This window comes from Mesocricetus auratus, unplaced genomic scaffold (assembly GCF_017639785.1).
Source record: "Mesocricetus auratus isolate SY011 unplaced genomic scaffold, BCM_Maur_2.0 Super-Scaffold_15014, whole genome shotgun sequence".
Classification (NCBI taxonomy): domain Eukaryota; kingdom Metazoa; phylum Chordata; class Mammalia; order Rodentia; family Cricetidae; genus Mesocricetus; species Mesocricetus auratus.
In genome coordinates, this window is record NW_024429186.1 from 2,180,448 (window position 1) to 2,201,494 (window position 21,047).

At 46.1% G+C, this 21,047-nt stretch overlaps 1 long non-coding RNA gene across 1 annotated transcript in view; it reads right to left on the reverse strand.

Moving 5' to 3' along the window:
* Positions 1 to 1,099: 1,099 nt before the first annotated feature.
* LOC110343612 overlaps positions 1,100 to 21,047 on the reverse strand; it is a 120,934-nt gene continuing 100,986 nt past the window's right edge. Inside the window, exons 3-5 of the long non-coding RNA XR_005876047.1 lie at positions 10,272 to 10,441; positions 8,494 to 8,643; positions 1,100 to 1,162 (exon numbers count right to left, since the gene is read on the reverse strand). This is a non-coding gene — a long non-coding RNA (uncharacterized LOC110343612). The remainder of the gene's footprint in view (positions 1,163 to 8,493; positions 8,644 to 10,271; positions 10,442 to 21,047) is intronic.

Here is a 21,047-nt window from a genome sequence, read left to right on the forward strand (position 1 = left end):
GCATCAGGGAAGGGGAGAACCCAACTTCCTAGATGGAGCCTGTACAAGCAGAACAGAAGACAGCTGTAGGTTGCTCCATCTAGACAGAGGCCTCTGCTGTAGGTGAATCCACAGTTTGAAAGGTTGCTTCTTGTCTCAGAGGATGTCTAAGGAGATTCCCACCACCAACGTTGAAAGATTGAATCTGGAAATGGAAGAAATTATACTCCTACCTGTCCGTCTGTGTTGGAAGGGTCTGAACAATGGAAATTCAACATATCGCTTCATCCTAAAATACTCTGAAGCGACAATCAGTACAGGTTCAGATATGAGCGTTTAAGTCAAGAAAGCAAGGAAGATGGTGTTTTCAGGAGGCTACCTCATTTTCTGTCTCAGTGCTGCCTCTGTTGAGAAGCAGGAGAGATCATCCAAGAAGAGAGAGGAGGGGGAGGGGGAGGGGAAAGAGGAAGAGGGAGAGAGGGGCGGGGGAGGGGGGAGAGGGAAGAGACAAATGGGATGGCAATGCTCTGTTAGTGTTAGATGGTTCTTAGTGACTGGTTGGTATGCACTTGGAATAATTTCCTGCCATAACAACAGGTAATCCTCAAGCAACTTCAATCCCTAACAAGAGGGCAGAGCTGCAGCTTGTCTGCCTTGCTATTTGCATATTAATAACCCTGAAAAGACTAAAAAATAATTGAAGCCACCTTGTTTGAAACCTACTTTATTATCCTCAGTTTTAAGTGACTGATTCTGTCTTATGTCTGGATTGTGACAGCTTCATGGAATGGGGCTTGCTGGTCCAGAGCTCTCACCGCTTTCTTGTTCACGCCGCACATCGCTGGAGTCAAACTAGATATCATGTTCATTTTGTCTCAGGGATGACAGCAACAGGTTTTTTTTTCTGATTTAATCACAGCACATGTCCATTAACTAATCAGACAATATATACAGAACCCTAACTCTGTCTTGTGCTCAGCCCTGTGGTACCTACAAATGTGGATGACAGAGTCCATTCTCAGAATTCTAATTGGGAGAGTCAGAATAATAACACACACAAAAGGGAGGAAACTGGCAGTGGGGATGTTGGTGCAGTACCCACCTGACACACACAAAGCCGTGGACTCAGCCCTCAACACGGCAAAGACTTGGCACAGTGCTGTATACTTGCAATCCCAGGACTCTGGAGATAGAGGCAGGAGGGTCAGTAAGAAAGTCAAGATCATTGTTAACTACCTAGTGTTTGAGACAAGCCAAACTGGAATATATGAGAGCTTACCCCCCACCCCGCCCCAAATAAGCAAGGGTGAAGGGGACTGGAGAGGCGGTTCAATGGGTAAAAAGCTTGCTGAATGAACATAAAGGCCTGAGTTTGTAAACCCAGCGCCTACACAAAAGGCATATGTTTGTAGCGTTGGTGCCATAGGATTGGTAGGTCTTATGAGTGCTAGTTGGCTGAAGCAACAAGCACTAGGTTCATTGAAGAGACTCAAAGAACAGCAGGAGAAGAATAAGAGAAAAATCACCTGATGTTGCCGTGTGGCCCTCACGTGCACAATACCCTGCACACACAATTGCATGCAAGCATAAACTATACACACAAAACAGAAGGAGAAGGAGCAGGAAAGGAAAGGACAGAGGAAGAAGGAAAAGGGAAGGAAGGAAATAAAAGAAGGAAGCTATAGTGTGCTGTGATGGCAAGGTGAGGATCTGGATTTGGACCATGTGCAGCAGGGGAGTTCTTCTTCTTCTTCTTCTTCTTCTTCTTCTTCTTCTTCTTCTTCTTCTTCTTCTTCTTCTTCTTCCTCCTCCTCCTCCTCCTCCTCTTCCTCTTCTTCCTCCTCTCCCTCTCTCTCCTCCTCTTCCTCTTCTTCCTCCTCTCCCTCTCCCTCCTCCTCCTCTTCCTCCTCCTCCTCCTCCTTCTTTTTGGTTTTTCAAGACAGGGTTTCTCTGTGTAGCCTTGGTTGTTCTGGAACTTGCTCTGTAGACCAGGCTGGCCTCGAACTCTCAGAGATTTGCCTGCCTCTGCCTCCTGAGTGCTGCCATAAGAGGCATTCACCACCACCACTGCCAGCCAAGGGCATCCTTATGAGGAGCTGTTTGGGGAGTAAGAGTTTGAGGGAACAATGGGAGTTCTCAGATGAGGAAGCCACCCCAGGTAAGCTACATATCAAAATAGAAGGATTCAGACAGGGAATGAATGGGAAAACAGAATCAGGGGGAAAGCAATGACTATGCTGCCTCTTGCTCAACCCCAGGGGGATGCCAGGTTAGGTGATAAGCTGTGTGATGCTCTTTGCTATTTGGCAGAGTTTAACCTGTAAAATACGACATCGATTGGTCCTAAAAATTATCGAGGCTTGTTCATGGGTCACGGGAAATGCAAACCATGGTGGATAATGAAAATTTGTCCTGAGGTATAGGGCTATCAAGATTTCAGAGGGACTTAAAGCCAGTCAAAGCACATTAGAAGATAGGAGGGGAGCCACTGAGACTAGGCAATTCTGAGCCAGGGAGTGACATGCTAAGGGCAGGCATTAGGGTGGCCAGCCAAGAATCAGGAAGCAGAGCTGTCTAGAACATGGAGAATTAGCATCAAGAAGGACAGGTTAGGGGCAGGGGAGGGGGGCGGAGAATACAGTGATTCTGGGGAGGCAACATAAACTACAAAACAGCACAGGCTACAAAAAAGTCAAAGTTGGGGTGGAGGAGAAGAGTGGAGATACACAGAAGCAACCATGCCCTACTTAAGATTATATGGGGTGCAAGAGAGAGAATCAAAGAGTTGAATGGCAAGATTGTTGCCTAATAAATGCTTTTGTCTTGGCTGAAACAAAAGCCAACATTAAAAACTTTAGGAAACAAAGTTTGGAAAAACAAATAAGGCATGTTGTGACTCCCAGTTTACTTAGCCTCGACTCTGAACTAATTCCCTAGCAGTTGCTAGGAGACATTTTCTTACTCAACATGTATAATCTACAGACAGTACCAACTAAAATCCTTGTCACTCTGTAGAATTACACACTTCAAACAAGTTCATTCAAATGCAATGGTTGACTTACATGGGGCAGATGTGCTCAGCCTGATCTAAAAGCTAATTATTTTTATTCTTTATTTATTTTTCACATTCCAATCCCAGTTCCCCAACCCTCCTTGCCTTCCCCCCTCCTCCCATCTGCTCCACCGAGAGGATAAGGCCTCCCCTAGGAAGTCTACTAAGTCTGTCCCATCTTCTAGTTGAGGCAGAACCAAGGCACCTCTTCACCCCCACCCCCCCTGGGTCTCCATACCACATAGAGTGGGTTCCACTAAGTCAGTTTGTGCATTATTGTTAGATCTTGGACTCACTGCCAGTGGACTCAGATATTGTCCCAGTCACACCACTGTCACTTACATTAAGGGAATCTAGTTTGGTCTTATGCAGGTTCCCCATTTGTCAGACCTGAGTCAGTGATCTTTCACTAGCTTTGGCCAGCTGTAAAATCTAATTCTTTAATGGATCATAGGGAGGGCTTTTCTGGATCCTTAGAGAGAAGATACTAGAACAGCATGCACTTTTATTTCCTCTTCACTGGTGAGTGAGCAGAGGGCAAATATTTGTCTGTGTGATGCATGCAGCGTATGAGAGGCACCGACTCTCGCTTTAGTTTGCTCTTCAGTGTTCGTGGCACAGAGGACAGAATCTGGTGCCTTGTGCACACCCAGCTAAAAGTCAACCACTGAGCTGCACACCAGCTATAAGCCACAGCCCTTTAAAGTTCCATCTTTGGCCTTTCACCCTGTAGTGAAGGCCGTGCTGACTAAAGCCATGCTGGCAGACCCCTCTACGTTGCCTACCAAACCCCTAAGGCTGAGATACCTCTTAGGGTTTATGCACCAATACAAAAATTCAACAAGGATGCAATGGAGGTGGTCTTCTATGACAGAAGGAGCAAGGACAAATACTCTCACCAGCAGAACACAAGATGATTCGACTGTGTGATCATCAAGGTTCTTCTAGCTTACCTGGGATCACTGCCCGGTGCTGTCTTACTCCCAATGCTGTCCCACAACAAGAAGTTCAACTAACACTGTTCCTAAGACGTTGGGCCTGGTAGTCTCTCTACAGACTCAACCCCCACCCCAGATAAATCAAGCTTTGCAGCAGACCTCCCCCCCTGTGTGGGACAGTCACTACTGTTCTCAGCTGCATACTCCAGGATAGCCAGACCACAGGCTTCCAGTCTCAGCTTAGGAGCACTGAGATCACACATGTATATGTTACAGCACCAAGAGTAACATGGGTTATGGGGTTCAAACTCAGTTCTTCCTGTTGGGGCATCTGGTGCTTTAGCCATTGAGCCGTCTTTCCTGCCCCATAAAAGAATTCTTTTGAGCTCTTCAGGAACCAGTAGATATACAATAATTCTGGATACCCTGGCCCTCCCAGTTGTTTTCTGAAAGCCAGGGACAGAATAGTACATGGGACCCATGGGAGAGGAAGTCCTTCTGTGTATATGTTTGTCTTCTTGGTTGATAAATAAAGCACTGTTGGCCAATAGGGAAGCAAGATAGGCAGGACTAGGGGTCGATGAGGATTCTGGGAAATGTAGTCAAGAGAAGAGAGTTGCCGTGCAATCCTGGCAATCTTGGTAAGAGAAGACCTTATAGAAATATATATTAGTAGTCATGGTTAATACGTGAGACAGAACTAGCCAATGAGCAGCCCTGGACATTGGCATTGTAACTAATAGAGTCTCTGTGGGTTATTTTGGGGGATAAAGCAGCAACGGGAGCCCAGGCAGGAATCCTGTAATGTGGGACAGATCTCTTCCCAGTGCAGAAGGAAAGTGACACCAGCAAAACAACCCTTGTGAAGTAAACCTTATCTCCCAAGTTTCCTCTCCACAGGATGTGCCCTGGCTCAAATTCCTCAACCTTGTCACCTTTTTGTAATTTACTATCCTTTGCCCAAGTCAGTATCTAAGCATCCACCCCTAACTGCTTCCTTTGGGTGTCTGACTCCTTATAAAGTCTCCTGATCAAGTAAAGCATCTAGTAAGTGATTTCTGGTTTTCTCTGCCTTGGCGGTCTTTTGATTACAGGGGTTTCTAGACCTAGAAGAACTAAGAGCAATGGCTTCTTTCCCCCTGTCTACACTGGCTAAGACACCTACAGCAAAAAGCCACAGACTTTGTGGCTTAGAAGACGTTTATCTCCCACAGTTCTAGAGCCTAGACGTCCAAAATTAAGATGTCGACACCTTGGTTTCTCCTGAGGCCTCTCTTCTGCCTGCAAATAGCCTCTGTCTTCGGGCATGCTTTCTGGATGTTGCAAGATGTGCCCACACACTCGTCAGACTGGATTAGGGTCCTCCCACATGACCTCATTCAACCTCCATTGCCTCCAAAAGCATTGTTTCAACACATTCATACGCAGCATATGAACTTGGGGAGGAGTTAAAATTCAACCTGTAATAGAGAATTATCGTTCACATTCCTCATTTTACTATGTGCAGGTTTCTATTATGAAGCAGGATGCTTATTAACTAGGTTCAGTAAGAATACATGCTCAACTGCTGTCTTAAGTTAACAGCAACCTTTTTTTGTTGTTGTTATTGTTTTTTGAGACAGGGTTTCTCCATGTAGCTCTGGAGGCTGTCCTGGAACTCACTCTGGAGACCAGGCGACCTTGAGCTCACTGAGATCCACCTGCCTCTGCCTCTCAAGTGCTGGGATTAAAGACATGCACCACCACCAGCTGGCAGCAGCAACCTTTTGTGAGTCCTTCATGACCCCAATCTATAATGTAAGGTCACTGACAATGGGCCCCCAAATTTGGTAAACACATCTTGGCTCTACTAACACATCTACCCCTTGAGGGACTCATGCCAATTACTGTAAGAGCTGGTCTCCACTGACTGCATCAGCAGGCACACTAGGCACCACCTGATTCCTATAGTTAGGTAATTATTCCCATTTAGCAGATGAGAAAACTGAGGGTTAGAGAAGCATTGCAATTGTACTTCTAAGCCCTCATTAATGCAACCGAGCCTGTCTCCTAACTGTAATAAAGTCCTTCTTTGTCTATGATGCAAACTCCTATATTTAACTCAATTATTAGAAAGGCAAGCCTGTGTAAGAACTGAGCTCAGCCTTGGGGGAATCTGGGAAGAGTGAGGTAATTAATAAGGCTTTGTGCCTGTCCCCAAGTGATGAGGGAATTCCTTCTGTGTATATGTTTGTCTGATTGGTATAAATAAAGCAATGTTGGCCAATAGGGAAGCAAGATAGGTGGGACTAGGAGTCGAGGAGAATTCTGGGAAATGTAGTCAAGAGTGGGGAGTTGTCATGTGATCTCCCGGGAGGAAAGGACCTGTCAGGAGGGCATCCTTGGCAAGATAAGTCCTTATAAAAATATATATTAGTAGTTACGGGTCAATAATTAAGTCAGAGCTAGCCGATAAGAAACCAAGCAAACGGCCAACAGATTCATAATTAATATAGTGTTTCCTCGTGTGTTTTTTTTGGGGCTGAGACAGCTGCAGGACCCAGGCGGCTGGTGGGAAAGAGTACAGGTTACACCCAAGAAACTGAGATATACAGCAGGGGAGGAAGAAGGAGAGAGAAAGAACTCAGAGACAAATGTATGGTAGGAAAATAGGAGCAGCGAAATGACCGCCAGTGCTTCAGGGCATCTTGCAGACCCAGGCAAAGACACCATCAGTCCCAGCATCCCGGCGGGCGGACTCCAAAGCCTGAAAGGCCAGTTGGCACTGTAGTGAAGTGAACCGAAGTTCGGAACAGGGGCTCTCCCAGCCTTGACACCGGAGAAAATCAGAGCACCGCCGCTGGAGTTTCTTTCCCGCCTGGTCCCACGCATATACACAGGGCATCCCCCATCAGAGCACTTTCATCCCTTAGGTGACCCTCCGAGAGTGAGAACACGGCATGCACGGCGTGCGGAGGGTTGAGAGCCGCAGAGACGAGACGGTTGTGCTCCAGGGAGGGGTGTGCTGCCCACGAGGGGCACTCTCGGTCTGCTGGGCTACGCTGAAACACCAGGGTATTATTCCTCACTGAACTCCACATCTGGGCTGCTCTTCACAGATCTGAAGGTCTACCCACCTGGGCCTTCCCCCTGTATTCATTGTCGTGATATCACTTCCTATTGTCTCACGCCAGCTGACCGGGCTCGCTTACACTACCTGTCGCCCCCACTCCCATAGCAGCTGCCCTTGTGTCCCTTGGCCCGGGACACCAAAGTTTTCAGACGACCGGAAACTCAATAGGTTCTGTGTTTAAGTCCAAGACTTAAGTCTCTCTCTCTCTCTCTCTCTCTCTCTCTCTCTCTCTCTCTCTCTCTCTCTCTCACTCTCTCTCTCTCTCTCTCTCTCTCTCTCTCTCTCTCTCTCTCTCTCTCAATCTGTCTCTCTCTCTCTCGTGTGTGTGTGCCTGTATGTTCTAGCTCATGTGTGATATGTTTGTGTACGTCTGCATGCAACCGTCTGTGGCGTCAGAAGTCGGTTTCCTGTGTCTCCCTCAATTTCTCTCCACCTTTATGTTTTTTACGGCAGAGTCTCTCACTGGCCTGGAACTCACCAAGTAGGCTAGGCTGGGTGGTCAACGAGCTCCAGCAATTTCTTTGTCTCCAGCTCCCAGCCCTGGGCTTACAGATGCACACCACCACACGTGCCTTTTTACCGGGCACTGGGGATCTTAATCCATATCATCTTGTTGGTGTGGCAAGTCCTTTTACTGACGGAGCCATCTCCCTGCCTGTCTTTGGAAACTTTCCTCCACAAGGGAACAATGCCAGTGGAAGCAAAGTCCTCCGCTGAGGGCTCAGACACAGAGCAGGGAGTCCTGCTTGTCCCAGACACAGTTCTGAGACTAACTCAGCTTGGCTGTTTCATCCACACAGCAGCCTTCCCCAAAGACACCAAGACATTAGTCTAAGCAAGCAACCCGTAGACAAAGAAGTCTGTGGAATATTTTCAGTAGACCAGGCCCAAACATTTCTCATTTAAAAAAAAATCAGAAATGCACCAAGTCTTTATTGAATTAGTTTATGCACAATTAGTCCAAGCAAACAAAACTTGCTTGTTTCTAAGAGATTAGGGTGTGGACATTAAAATGGCCCCCTCCGTCAGGACACTTTAGAGAAGATTATGGAGATGAGAAATGCGTTAATCCTTTTGTTATTTACATACATGAATTTTTGAATATTCAAAATTATTCCTCAGCTAATAATAACCTGAATTTTCATTATCTGGATAGACAGGGACTGATTACATGATGAGGAGAACCGGGTGCTGTGGGTTTTTAATGGAGGAGGTATTTTAAATTTTCACCGAGTAAATCCCACTCTGGATGGTGGAGGCTGGAAGCTTCCTACAGTGGCCAGCTGGCGATGAAGCAGCTTCCTTCCCCACGGTGAGGGAGAGTCTGGAATCAGGCTCTGGGCTGTCAAGCTCCACGTTCTGCCCCGACTATTAACTACCTGTCCTGAGGAGGTCACAAAACTTACCCATACCTCAGTTTCCCAGTTTGAAGGATGGATCCAATCAATAGTTCCTGAAGAAGGACACTGTGGAGATGCAGTCTAAGGAACAGTAGTGCTCATTAGGGGCTGGGGATGTAGCTGAGGCGTTGGGTGCTTGCCAGCACTACTGAAGCCTTGAAACTGTGGAAGAGGAGGAGAGGTCAGAAATGCAAGGTTATCTTTGGCTACACAGAGAATTCAAAACCAGCCTGGGATACAGTAAAGCCCATTTCAATAAAAACAGACCAACAAAGGCTTTCAATCACTTCTTTAAGCAAGATGCCCAGAGTTTTCATAGGAATCTGGGTCTTTCTTGATTTTTGTTGTTGTTGTTGGTGGTGGTGGTGGTGGTGGTGGTGGTGGTGGTGTTACTCCATACCTAAAAGAAGGAAGAAAACCTGTTTTTCCTCCTCTGGGGACATACAGATTTGTAAAGGGCAAGGGGTAATGTGAGACTAGCCTGAAGTGTCCAGAGGTGGCCACTTCTGGGGGGGGGGAGTGCAAGTTGCAGAGATAGCAATGCCAAGGGTTGATCTAGGCAGAGATGGTGAACACAGGATAACCAGAAACCAGATGAATTGGCATAGATGCCTCCCTCCCCCACGTGCCTGTCTGTAGTCAGAGCCTAGATTTCTCCCTCCCTCCCAAGCCTTCCCCTTCATCTGAGTGAAGCACAGAAAATACAAGAGCTGGTACTCAGTGCCTCCAGCTTCCCCAGAGGCGAGCTTCCTGAGGATGCTGAGGCGGACATGCCCAAGGTCATTCTTATCATGACAGCATTTTCGTACTGGGAAATAACCAATCAGATTAATATTTCAGTATTCACCCAACACTACACTTTGTAAGCTGGTATAAGTTAACCCTGAGGACAATCCCCCCCGACTTAAAAAAAAGAAATTAACAACAAGTATTCCATTCAGAAGCAAGCTTCAGTATTCCAATATTTTGGATTTATAGCCAAATGTGTATCCATTGGGGACATTAAATATTAATGATCTTGCCTGTGTTTGCATGACAGAGGTGAACAGAGTCTGGAGTTGAAATCTTAACAGGCCCCAACAGATGTGCCTGCTTACCTAATGATTCTATCCTCGCCTCTCTGTTAACCCCTAGACTCCTGGGCAGATCTGTGGGTGGGTTTTACGACTGATATAATTTGTGCAAGCTTAGAAAGGGTCCTTTTACTGCTGTGCAGCCCCTGCTTGGGAGGTACTGAAGCAGTCTGAATAAAGTGAAGACTTGATCAAAATGCATGCAAGGATGCCATGGAAAATCCTGGAAAATGGAGTTATCTCGGGACCAAATTAAGATGTCAGCCGCATCAGAGCACAGGCGCTCACTCCTTCCTGTGCCCGAGGAAGTCTTCCTGCTGGGCAAGGGCCAGGTACTCAGTAGCTAGACAGAGGCTGAGATGCTCGATGGCCTTCCAGGCAGAGGCAGGTGCCTCCGGAGACAATAAGCCACAATTAGCTACTGGAAGCCCAGTGAGTGGGGGTAGAGGTGAAAGTAGCCTAGCACTTGATTTTATGTAGCTTTCCCTTTGATATCTGAGAATCACGCTGATGATTACTGTGCTCCAATTCTGCAGAGCTTGATTGGCCTATTCACATAGAAATGATCTTGGGGGTGGGGAAGGCTTTGTACTCCTGTCCCACTGCGAGGGGCAGGCATGGGTTTTGGGCGCCTGGGTGGCCTCCTATATGGCATGGGGTTCTGGGAAAGGCATCTTCCTCAGGATGACTGAGGAATACAGAACAGAAACCTCTTACCTGGCTCTGCTGAGAGACTGACAGGGTAAATTCTTGTCACTTGCTAGGGACTCTGGAGAGCTCTGACATTTGCTTATGAGCCTTTCCCGACGGTGACTCTCACACTGAATGTTTGGAGCATCTGAGGTATGGCTACAGTGACATCCAGATGGACCTCAGTCTCTTCTTCTCTGTATTTAAATAAGTCGGGTTGCAAGACATAAGCTGATATCAAACCAGTGAGAGAACTTTCCCACATGCTCACTAGCAATTGATAGCCCTGAAAGGTGTTATACAGGCTGCTGGGGGTGGAAAGACATTGGGGGGGGTGTCTAACCTCATCACTGAACCCTGTGTGCTACAGTTACCAACCTGCCATGCAAGGTGTATTCATTGCTACAATAGGCCTGCGTTCAGCAAAGTGTAGCTCACAGGCCAAAGCCAGCTTTATGCTTTAAAAGGAAGGAGGAGGAGGAGGAGGGGGAGGAGGGGGAGGAGGAGGAGGAGGAGGAGGAGGAGGAGGAGGAGGAGGAGGAGGAGGTCCAGGGCTTGGTGGCACACCCTTGAAATCCTCAGGACTGGAAAATGTAAACCAAGATTGAGAGTTGGAACCTAGCCTGACCTACACAGTGAAACTTTGTTTCAAAAGGAAACTAAGTGAAGGGGGGAGAGGGAGGGGGAGGAAGGGAGGAGGTAGGGAAGGGGGAGGGAGGAGGGGAAGGTTTGCTTGCTGGCTTCTGCTCTGAGGCCCGATTTCTTCTGTCCTGGTGGAGTATACACAGTGCTGAGGAGAAGCACAGTGTAAGTAGGCTTCCCTTTCTCTTCTCTGGGGGTGGGGGGAGGGGGCTCCCTTTTCACATGTCCACTAGTTCCTTCCCCAGGAATCACAAGGCTCCTTTCATTCCTCTTTCACTTCTAACCCTCGTGTTCACAGAGGAAACTGAATTGTGCCCCCCACCCGTCATTCTCCCCCCCCCCCCAGTCTATAGCACACCGTGGTGCTGGTCCATGCTTGAATGTTTACATCTTATTCAAACACTTCATCAGCAGCCCTTTTCTCATTCTCCCATCCCCCTCCCCATTGCCAAGGAGGCTCTGCAGTATCTGGGATACGTGTACATTCTTGCCCAAAGAGGTGTTACAGGATGCACATCTGTACAGTTGATGTATGTTATAAGTTTGGGAGTTGAATACCTTTTCCAAAGGTCCACATGTTTAAAAACCTAGTCCCCGGCACCATTGTGGGGACGGTATGGAAACTTTCAGACTTGGACCCTAGTGAGAGGCTCCAAGTCTTCTGTCTTCGGGCCATAAGATAAGTGGTTTTGCCATATCATGTGTTCCCACCATGATACGCTGCCACGTAGCAGACCCCCAAGCAGTAGGGCTAATACTTCATGGAAGGGAGTCTCCAAAACTGTGGGCCAAAATAAACTTGTTCTCTGGGTGAGTTGATTATATCAGATATATTGTTTTAGTGATGGGAAGCTAACACAGTGAGCATGTATCTTTCAGTGTTGTGGGCAACCTTGTTTCAGTTCATGCCTTGCCATTGACAACTATGTTTCTAAAATTCATCTCTAGGTAATCATGGTGTCTCATGTCTGTAAACGTGGTACTCAGAAGGATTGCTTCAAGTCCAAGATCCACCTGGCTTAAAGAGTGAGATCAGAGGTCAGACACGGTAGGGGATGGCTTTCATCTCAGGACATTGGAGGCAGAGGCAGGCAGATCTTTGTTTGAGGCCAGCCTGGTCTACACAGTGAGTTTCAGTCCAGCCAGGACTACATAGTGAGACTGTATCAGAGAGGAGAGGAGAGACAGAGACAGACAGACAGACAGAGACAGAGACAGACTGCCTTTGTCTGAAAAAGCACACACACAAACACACGCGCACACACACACACACGGCTGGGGCTCAGAGATTAAGAACACAGACTGTTCTTCCAGAGGTCCTGAGTTCAATTCCCAGCAACCACATGGTAACTCACAACCACCTACAATGAGATCTGGTGCCCTCTTCTGACCTGCAGGAATGCATGCAGACATACATAGTAAATCAATCTTCTAAAGAAAAGTTCATCTGTGGTGCTCTGTGAAACTTGTCCGTTACTTATAATTCCTATTCAAAGCTTAGGCAAATGACATGGGGTCATTCTTGCAGAAGATGGGGATCTATAGTATATTAGCTGTCTGTAATATCAATAACATATTAAGTCCCCAGAAAAGAAAATCCATTTCTTTCCAAAGTCTGCCTTATAGAAATCACAATTCGATTTGCATTGGTCAGTAGGATCTCCTGGCTCTGTCTAAGCCACTGTGTCAAGCTTAATTTTGAGGCAGAGTGTCCATCTCCACTACCACCTCCTACAAGCTAATTTGGGACTAGCAATCATTCCCAACTGTACATTATTTCTGTTGGGTTTTCGGTGAAGACAGACTTTGGACTTCCTCATATGATGGAGTTTCATATAGGTTGATCTCTAAAAAGACAAGAAAGAGCACAAAGGAGTGTTAGTTGCCAGTTCAGCTCCATCTGGGTCCATCTGAAAACCCAACATCAAGCTTCTCACGGGAAGGCCCATTTGGCTGACGCAATTTCCCAGCACTTGGGGGCCAGAGGAGCAGGTGTTCAGTCTTTGGATATACACTAGACTTAAAGGAAGAGTACTCAACTTTGTGTTTATTATTCTTTCCAAATATTATCAACAGTCTCCTAGCCAAGGCTTTTAACCGTGGGTCTTTTGGGAATTCATGTTTTTCATGTTGCCTTATAAATTGTTTTCAACTGCCTTTGTCTCAACATTTGATAGTTTTCCAAATGAAGATAAGCAGCAAGTCATAGGCTAAACCAGAGCTACGCATGCCTGTTCATATTGGTGCTTGAGTTTTAATGATATTGATAAATGTTGGGATCCAAATAGAGATCCAGAAAGTTTGAACTAATCCTGTGTCCTCCCCTCCTAAAACTTTAGGGCACTTCAAGTTTATCTTTGGGGTAATGCCTTGAGAGGAAAACTCAGTCATGAGCTAAGAGGACTTCTCATCCACTGCAGGGTGGGATGGGGCAGTCTAATTGACTGTTCTATGGGGTTAAAGCTTGCCCTGCTCAGTCCTCAGGTGGACTGAGCCTCAATGGAGGAACTACCCAGATTAGATCAGCCCATGGCCATGTCTGTAGAAGTTGATAAATGATGTAGGAAGGCCCCAATGTGGGCAATGATATTCCTCGGGGAGGTGGTCTGGCTGATTAAGAAAGCTAGCTAGGCTCAAGCCTGTGCATTCCTTCATGGTTTCTGCTTCTAGTTCTTGATTGCTTGAATTCATGCCAACTTACCTCAATGACGAACTGTGGCCTGGAAGTATAAGCCAAATAAGTTCTTTCCTCTTCTAAGCTGCTTTTGTACAGTGTTTTATCTAAGCAGCAGGAAAGGAGCTGGGACCAGGTTCTGCAGAGGATAGCAGGTGATAAGAGATGCAGGGTGGGAACCCCAGTCCCCTAAGTTGCCCCTAGAGGCTCAGACCAAGGCCGTGGCAATTCTACTAATTGTGTTCCTGATGGACCAAAATTCACAGTTTTGCTTTTTTCCAATCAATACCTCATTCAACTCTATTTCCTGAACTTAAAAATGATATAGAGGACCTAGAATTCAGATCACGGCCACTTTTTAGCCTGACTGATGACTCATCTCCTCACCTCCAAAATGCACAGAAAAACCAAGGTACCTGAGCCACCACATTTTCTTGCTGCTCTGACTGTGACTTCAAGCCAGCCCACCGAGCACCGTAGACAAACAAGCAAGCTTTCCAATTTACAGTGGACAGGTTAAGAAAAGCCTCTCTGAAATTTAATCTGGGCAAAGCAGTTCCTCTATCTAGCTAAAGACATTGCACACTAATTAAATCCAACTGCCCATCAAGATTAAAGCAAGAAATTTCATGGAAGGAGAAAAAAAACAATCTTCAATGATGCAGAATGCATAAGATATAATAACGTTCATTAAAGAATATTTAGGGTAAACTTGGAGTCGTGAAGATTTTTCACGCAAGGCCATCTTATTAATCCTAATAAGATTTGTAGCGGCAAGAATGGCAACACACCCTGTGCAAGGGAAGGCTTCAGTCCCCCTGGCAGAAGCAAGCACGGTTCAAACACCTCAGCCCAGACTTCTGCTTCCAGTTGCTCTGCTAAAGTTTCTCTTCCTCTCTGCCTCCCTGCCAGCGCGCAGACCGAGTTAACCCGATGTCTGCACATCTCCTCAGGTTGTTTAATCAACTGCCTGTCAACTCCTTACCACATTCAAAAGTCACAAAGTATCAGAAGCTCTAGAAAACAAAGCATCGACACCTCATCACAGTGAGGAACCAAGAGCCTTAGAGCCCTCTTTGTTTTCTCTTTGTGCTGACTTGAGCATAGGGTTTCCCACACCCCAGGCAAGCACTCTGCCGGAGCTACATCCCCAATTATCTTTTCTTTTTACTTATTTGAGGCAGGGTCTCATTCAGTCGCAAACTGGCCTTGACTTGCCATCCTCCTGCCCCAGCCTCCTAAATATCTGGGATTCTAGGCCCGGACCACCAAGTCCAGGACACACATGATGACTTAAAAACAACCCTGTAGCTTCAGTTCCAGAAGATTGGATACCCTCTTCTGACCTCTGAGGGTTTCTGGGGGGTGGGGGTGGGGTATATAGAACCTTTAAGTGGTATGGCCTCGGTGGAGAAAGTGTGTCACAGGGGACAGGATTTAAGAAGCTAGAGTCCTGTTCCACTTCCCGTCTATCCCTGTTTCCTGTGCGCCGCTGAGAAGTGATCTCTCAGCTCCCTGCTCCTGCCACCATGCCTCCCCAATGTTATGGATATCTAGCTCTATGGAATGGTAAGCCAAAAATAAACCCTTCCTTAAGTTGCCTTTGCCCGTGGAAGATTATCCAGCATCAGTTTCCAAAGGACCGGCCTAGGCTGGCAGGGAGCATGAGGGAAGACAAGTCCTGTGTGCCGTTGTGCCCAATGACACTTCTATAAGCCACTAAGCTGTCCTGTTCTTCTTTCTCCCTCTGCACTCTGCTAAATTTCCACCTAGAGCCCTTTGGTTTTATTTTTGTTTGTTTGTTTTTTCTGAACTCTGTATAGAAAAATGAAGTATGCCACAGAAGTCCCTAGACAATGAATGGTTAATATAGGGTGGGGAAAAAAGGTGCACTGATTACTCTTCTGTTGCTGTGATAAAAAAACACCATGTACATGAAGAGTTTTTAAAAAGGAAGCGTGTAATTACGCTTGTAGTTGAAGAGTTAGAGTCCACGACGGCAGAACAAAGGGATGGCAGCAGAGACAGCCAAGAGCACGCATCTCACATGCAAGCAGGAAACAGAGAGAGCACACTGTCTTTCGAAACCTCAAAGTGGCACACCTCCTCCCACAAAGCCGCGACCTGCTTGAGGGGAGAGGAAGGCAGAGAGGAGCCTCCAGTGAGTCACCATGTAGCCACCGGGAAGGTATGGTGCCTGGGCATTCTCCAGCAAGCCAAGACCACATGGAAACACTTAGATTAATAGTTATGGGTTAATAGTTAAGAGGGAGCTAGCTTGAGCCGTAGGCTGAACAGTGTATAATTAATGTAGCCTCTGTGTGTTTATTTGGGACAGAAGGGCAGCGGGACCGGGCGGGACACAAACTTCTGCCTGCAGCCTCCTTCCCAAACAACTCTACAAACTTACGAGTGGATGGGGGCCATTCTTAATCAAACCACCACAGGAAGATTTCCTTGGAGGAGCATCACTCCTCCTAGTTACTTCATTTTCACATTAACCCTTTTGCCTCAACCACAGAAAGATCGTCTGCTTCAGGATTACTCTCTGGCAAATCCTGTCAAGGCTCCCAGTTATCCTGTCTGAGGCAGGGTGGACCTGGGACCTTTGAAAGCACGTGTTGAGTTTATAGGGATTATTTCCTTTTCATGCTGTCTGCTAAGACTGGGTGTTGTTTTGATAAATATATGGGGGGAAATGCCAAACATCCCTAGTTATCAGGAATGCGTATTAAAGCTGTGGTAAGACTGCATTCCTTCCCAGTTAGAATGGCTATCATCAAGAGAACAAACAATAGCAAAGGATGAAGGAAGGAAAAAAAAAGAATGCTTATACACTGCTTGGAAGGGATGTAGCTAGTGAGGCCATGATGGAAATCAATGTGGAGGTTCTGCAAAAAAAATTGAATATAGAATTACCATGTGGTTACCAGATGCACCACTCTTGAGTGTGTACTTGAACGGCCCTAAATCACCACGCCACAGAGATACTTAGACACCCTTGCTTACTGCAGCACTGTTCATGAGAGACAAGATATAGAACTGGCCAAGATGCCCATCAACAGAGGGGTGGACACAGAAAATACACTATACATACGCAATGCAGTTTTAGTCGGCCATTAAAAAAAATGAAGCTGAGTAAGTGTGTTAGCATGCCCCTGTAAACCCAGAACTCAAGAAGGAGAAGCAGGGAGGTCAAGGACCCAAGGACATTTTCCAACACACAGTGAGCTCAAGGTTAGCTGGTAGGTATGAGACTCGGTGTCAACCGAAGTTTTAAAGAGGAGTTAAATAGTATTATTTCCAGGAAAATGGAAGGGACTGGTGACCAGCGTGTGAAGCAAAATAAGACAGTCGGAACAAATATTTCATGTTTCCTCTCACATGCAGTATCTAGAGTTTTAAAAATACATGATTGTGCAACAAAATAGAATGCCGTGTGGATAGAGGTATCAGGCTGAAGAGAGACAAAGATAAGAGTGGGCACCGAGAGGCTGTGGTTAGAAATGAACACTTCATCAACGTACCATGTCCCTTACCCTAGAAACCAATGCATTCCGTGGCATTGATAGCAGGGATAGCAAAAATACCTCCAGGGCTGCTAGTTTAAGCTTCCGTAGGGCAGATATTATTTTCTTGTGCACCAACACATCCCAAGAGACCAGGATAGTGATTTGCATGTCAAGTACATCTTGGTTAGTTGAATGAGTAAGAGAAGGTTAGAATATGCATATCAGACATATGTGTGTGGGAAGTGGGGATAAAGCGGCAGTTAGAACGAGCTGTAAGGAGGTGCAGCTGGCCTCTTCCAGATATTAATACCTTTCCAGGGGCTTATCTTTGCTCTTAGGTGGAACTGACTCACAAGATGTTGGCAGGCAGAGGAGAGACCATAGCAGCAAAAGCATTTTAATTGGCTCTACTAATTCTAAAGTTCACTTAATATGGATGGCCTTCCCCAAAATCGCGGAAAAAGTTATTGGAGACTGAATTTTCAAAAAAAAAAACAAAAACAAAAAGACTAACTGTTGATTTCTTTGTGTGAAACTCTAGTGTGCAATGGATTTTGGGCTTTGGTCACTACCGTATTCAGCACAGACCAATGTCCTAACCTTAACAAAGGTCCAGAGATAAGAGCCTGAGACAGAAAAGATTCATCCCCCACAGAGTGTGACCTGTGACAGTCAGATGCTCCCTGATTCTCATTTTAATCAGACAAATAAATACCACAATGTCCATATTTTTACCCACTCCAGGGGTTCTGTGAGGACCAGTAGATTTCAATGGTTGTGTTGTGAAACCTGTAACAATTACAAGATAGACAGGAAGTCTAACGAGGACAAGAATAGTGGCTGGATGGGTTGGTGTCATGTGGGGTTATCTACAACCACCAGGGGCAGCAGTGTGTGGATTCACTTGAGGCAGGAAATGAAGTCCAGGTCAACAGGACTTAGCAGCCAGGGTTGGTTCAGACTTCTAGAGTCTGATACCAGGCAGTTTATTTTAGTCCTATTTAAGCACAGCAAAACTTTGGGGAAAAGTTTCCTGGTGACAATTAACTCAATCCCATGGGCACAACAAGGCTTAAGACGTGATTACATTGAAGCTCTTTCCCAAAAGGCACATATGACCTCTCCCATAAAGATGGGTTCCATTGGCCGAGAAACAAATGTTCGAGATAAGGGTCTAGGGAGAATGACTGAGACAAAGACAAGAGTCTGGGGAGCCAGATGTGGCCTGGCTCCACAGATAGAACAGAGGTCGGCAGGCTATCACCCGCCTCTGCTCCATTTGTCAAGTACATGTGACATCTCCCGTAAGGATGGGTTCTATTGACTTACGAATGATGCTCATGATAAAGGTCTAGGAAGGAAGCGTCTGGGATAAACACAAGAGTCTGGGGGGATTAGGTATACCCTACCCCTAGAGATAGCACAAGCCACCACATCCATTCCCAGCCTTCTGGGCAGAAAACAGGTTAAACATCTCTTCCTTTGAAGGGACAACCCTGTATGTTTGATGATAGGGAAGTCCTGTGTATATGCCAATAAAGCACTGCTGGCCAATAGGGAAGCAAGATAGGTGGGACTAGGAGTCGAGGAGGATTCTGAGAAAGAGAGACACAGGCAGACATCATTTGCCACTGTAGAAGTTACAGGTCCGGACCCTTCCTCCGGTAAGAGAAATACTTAGATTAACCATCATGGGTTAAATACTTAAGTCAGAGCTAGCCAGTAAGAAACAAGCAAATGGTCAACAGATTCATAATTAATATAGTGTCCTGTGTATTACTTGGGGACTGCAACTGTGGCAGGGCCCAGGCAGATGGCGGGGAAGGCTACACTCTACAGTAGCGTGGAATTTTAATGTCCAGGTCTCCAGCAGGAGACTAGCCCTATGTAAGGTGGTGGTCTGGGCAGATGGTGGCACCCCCCAAAATCCCATCTTTCATTCCCCTTCTTGCTTTGTAAGAGCACTCCCTATAGAAACTCTCAGAGCCTCCAGCTTCTAGGTTCTTGTCTTTCTCTTTAAAGGCCATCTCTCCATGTACATAAATAAAAAAAATGAGTAACAATTTTTTAAGAAGCTACTTTACTGAGTGGGCTGAGTGAGGGCAGAAGCATCTTAGTTCTGCTCCTGTCCCCACACTACTCCCCCAGACACGCTCAAAGCTTTGCTTGCGGGTGAAGAAACAACCTACTTTTGCTTTTAAAAATATGTGGTAAGATCTACATGTCACTGAATGTGCCATTTTAACTACTTTTGGGCCTGCAGTTCAGTGGCATTTACCACAGTGAAGCTGCCATGATCATCCACCTTCAGAGCCTTTTCAAAGTCTGGAAATGAAACTCTACATCTACTGACTATGAGTTGAATAGGAGTTCTTCAGTAATCTGATCTGTAATCTGTTTTCTGCCTCTGTGTTGACTAATGCGGTGTCCCACATAAAACTTTTACATAGTTTTCTGTTCCTTTCTCCCTAACTTATTTCTCTTAAAAGTACCTTAAGGTTCACATATGTATATAGAACGTGCCATGTTATAATAGCATGTGCCAGAGTTCCATTTTTTTTAAGAATGACTAATATTCCATTATACATGTAAGATGCTACACATCTCCTCTGGCCATTCATCTGTCAGTGGGCTTTCAGCTTTTCTGCTTTCAGGAGACTGTGGACACTGTTGCTGTGAGCATTGGTGATGTGTAAGCATCTCTTAGACGGCGTGGGAAGCAGCTGGGCTGGTAGAGGGCTTGCCTAACTGCATTGAGCCCTGGGTTCGATCCCCCAGCACTGCAAACACTGGTCTTGTTGATATAGGCCTGGTGCCGGGTGTTGGTGGTACACGCCTTTAATCCCAGCACTCGAGAGGCAGAGGCAGGTGGATCTCTGTGAGTTTGAGGCCAGCCTGGTCTACCGAGTGAGTTCCAGGACAGCCTCCAAAACAATACAGAGAAACCCTGTCTTGAAAAAAACAAAACAAACAAACAAACAAAAAGATATAGGCCTGGTAACCCCAGTGGAAGGCAGAGCAGGCAGGCCAGAAATTCAGTGTCATTTTCAGCTACAGAGCAGAATTTGCCAAGACTACCCCGGACCACAGGAGACCCTGCTTCTAGAAAAACAAAACTCTGGCATTCTCATGTCATTACTTCCATCACAATATCCAGGAGCACCCCTGGGTCATGGCAGATAGTATAGTTGACATCTGACCTCACGTTTACCCTTCCCTGCTGCCTTAGAGTGGATGCTGAGGTTGAACCTGCAAACTTGCTTACGTTGCTTACACCATTCCTAATATCAGTATGGACAACCCCTGGGAGATCAACCTTCAATGGGACAGAAGAGTGATCCATCTTCCCAGAGACTGCAAGGCTTGAATCATCCTCTCTCTCTCTCCCTCTCACCGCCAGTGCTCTGGGTCAGTAGGTGGGCAACAGTTGGAGCTTGGTGACATGCATGCAGTCCTTCTTTTGTACGTGTAACTTCTGGCCCTTGGCACTGAACACGGGCCCAGACGCATGCTAAGCAAGTTCTTTACCGCGGAGCTACACCCCCACCCCTAGTCTTGTGTACTTTTGAAAATTTTAAAAAATAAAATGTTTATTCAAATAACAGCACCCCAGGCCCTGACACTAACCATGTGACTGAAGGGACCAGATGTACCCATCTGTTTTTTTATTTTTTTTCATTGAGTGGTTATTTGGGGGTCAACTGGCAATTATTATTGGATCTCCTTTTTTTTTTTTTTTTTTTTTTTTTTTGGGTCACAGCACTGTATTCGTGATAACCAATGCTTAAGGCATCTCCTGCGCCCACAGCATGTAAACAAATTCTATTACAGGTCATTTTTAGACTCGTTTTTTTTCATACACACTTATTTACGAGCATACGTGATAACATTTAAATAGCATTTAAACACCTCCCGTGTGTAATGCCACTTCACATGTCTCCCAATGTCACTGAAACCGGTTGCAAGATTTTTCTT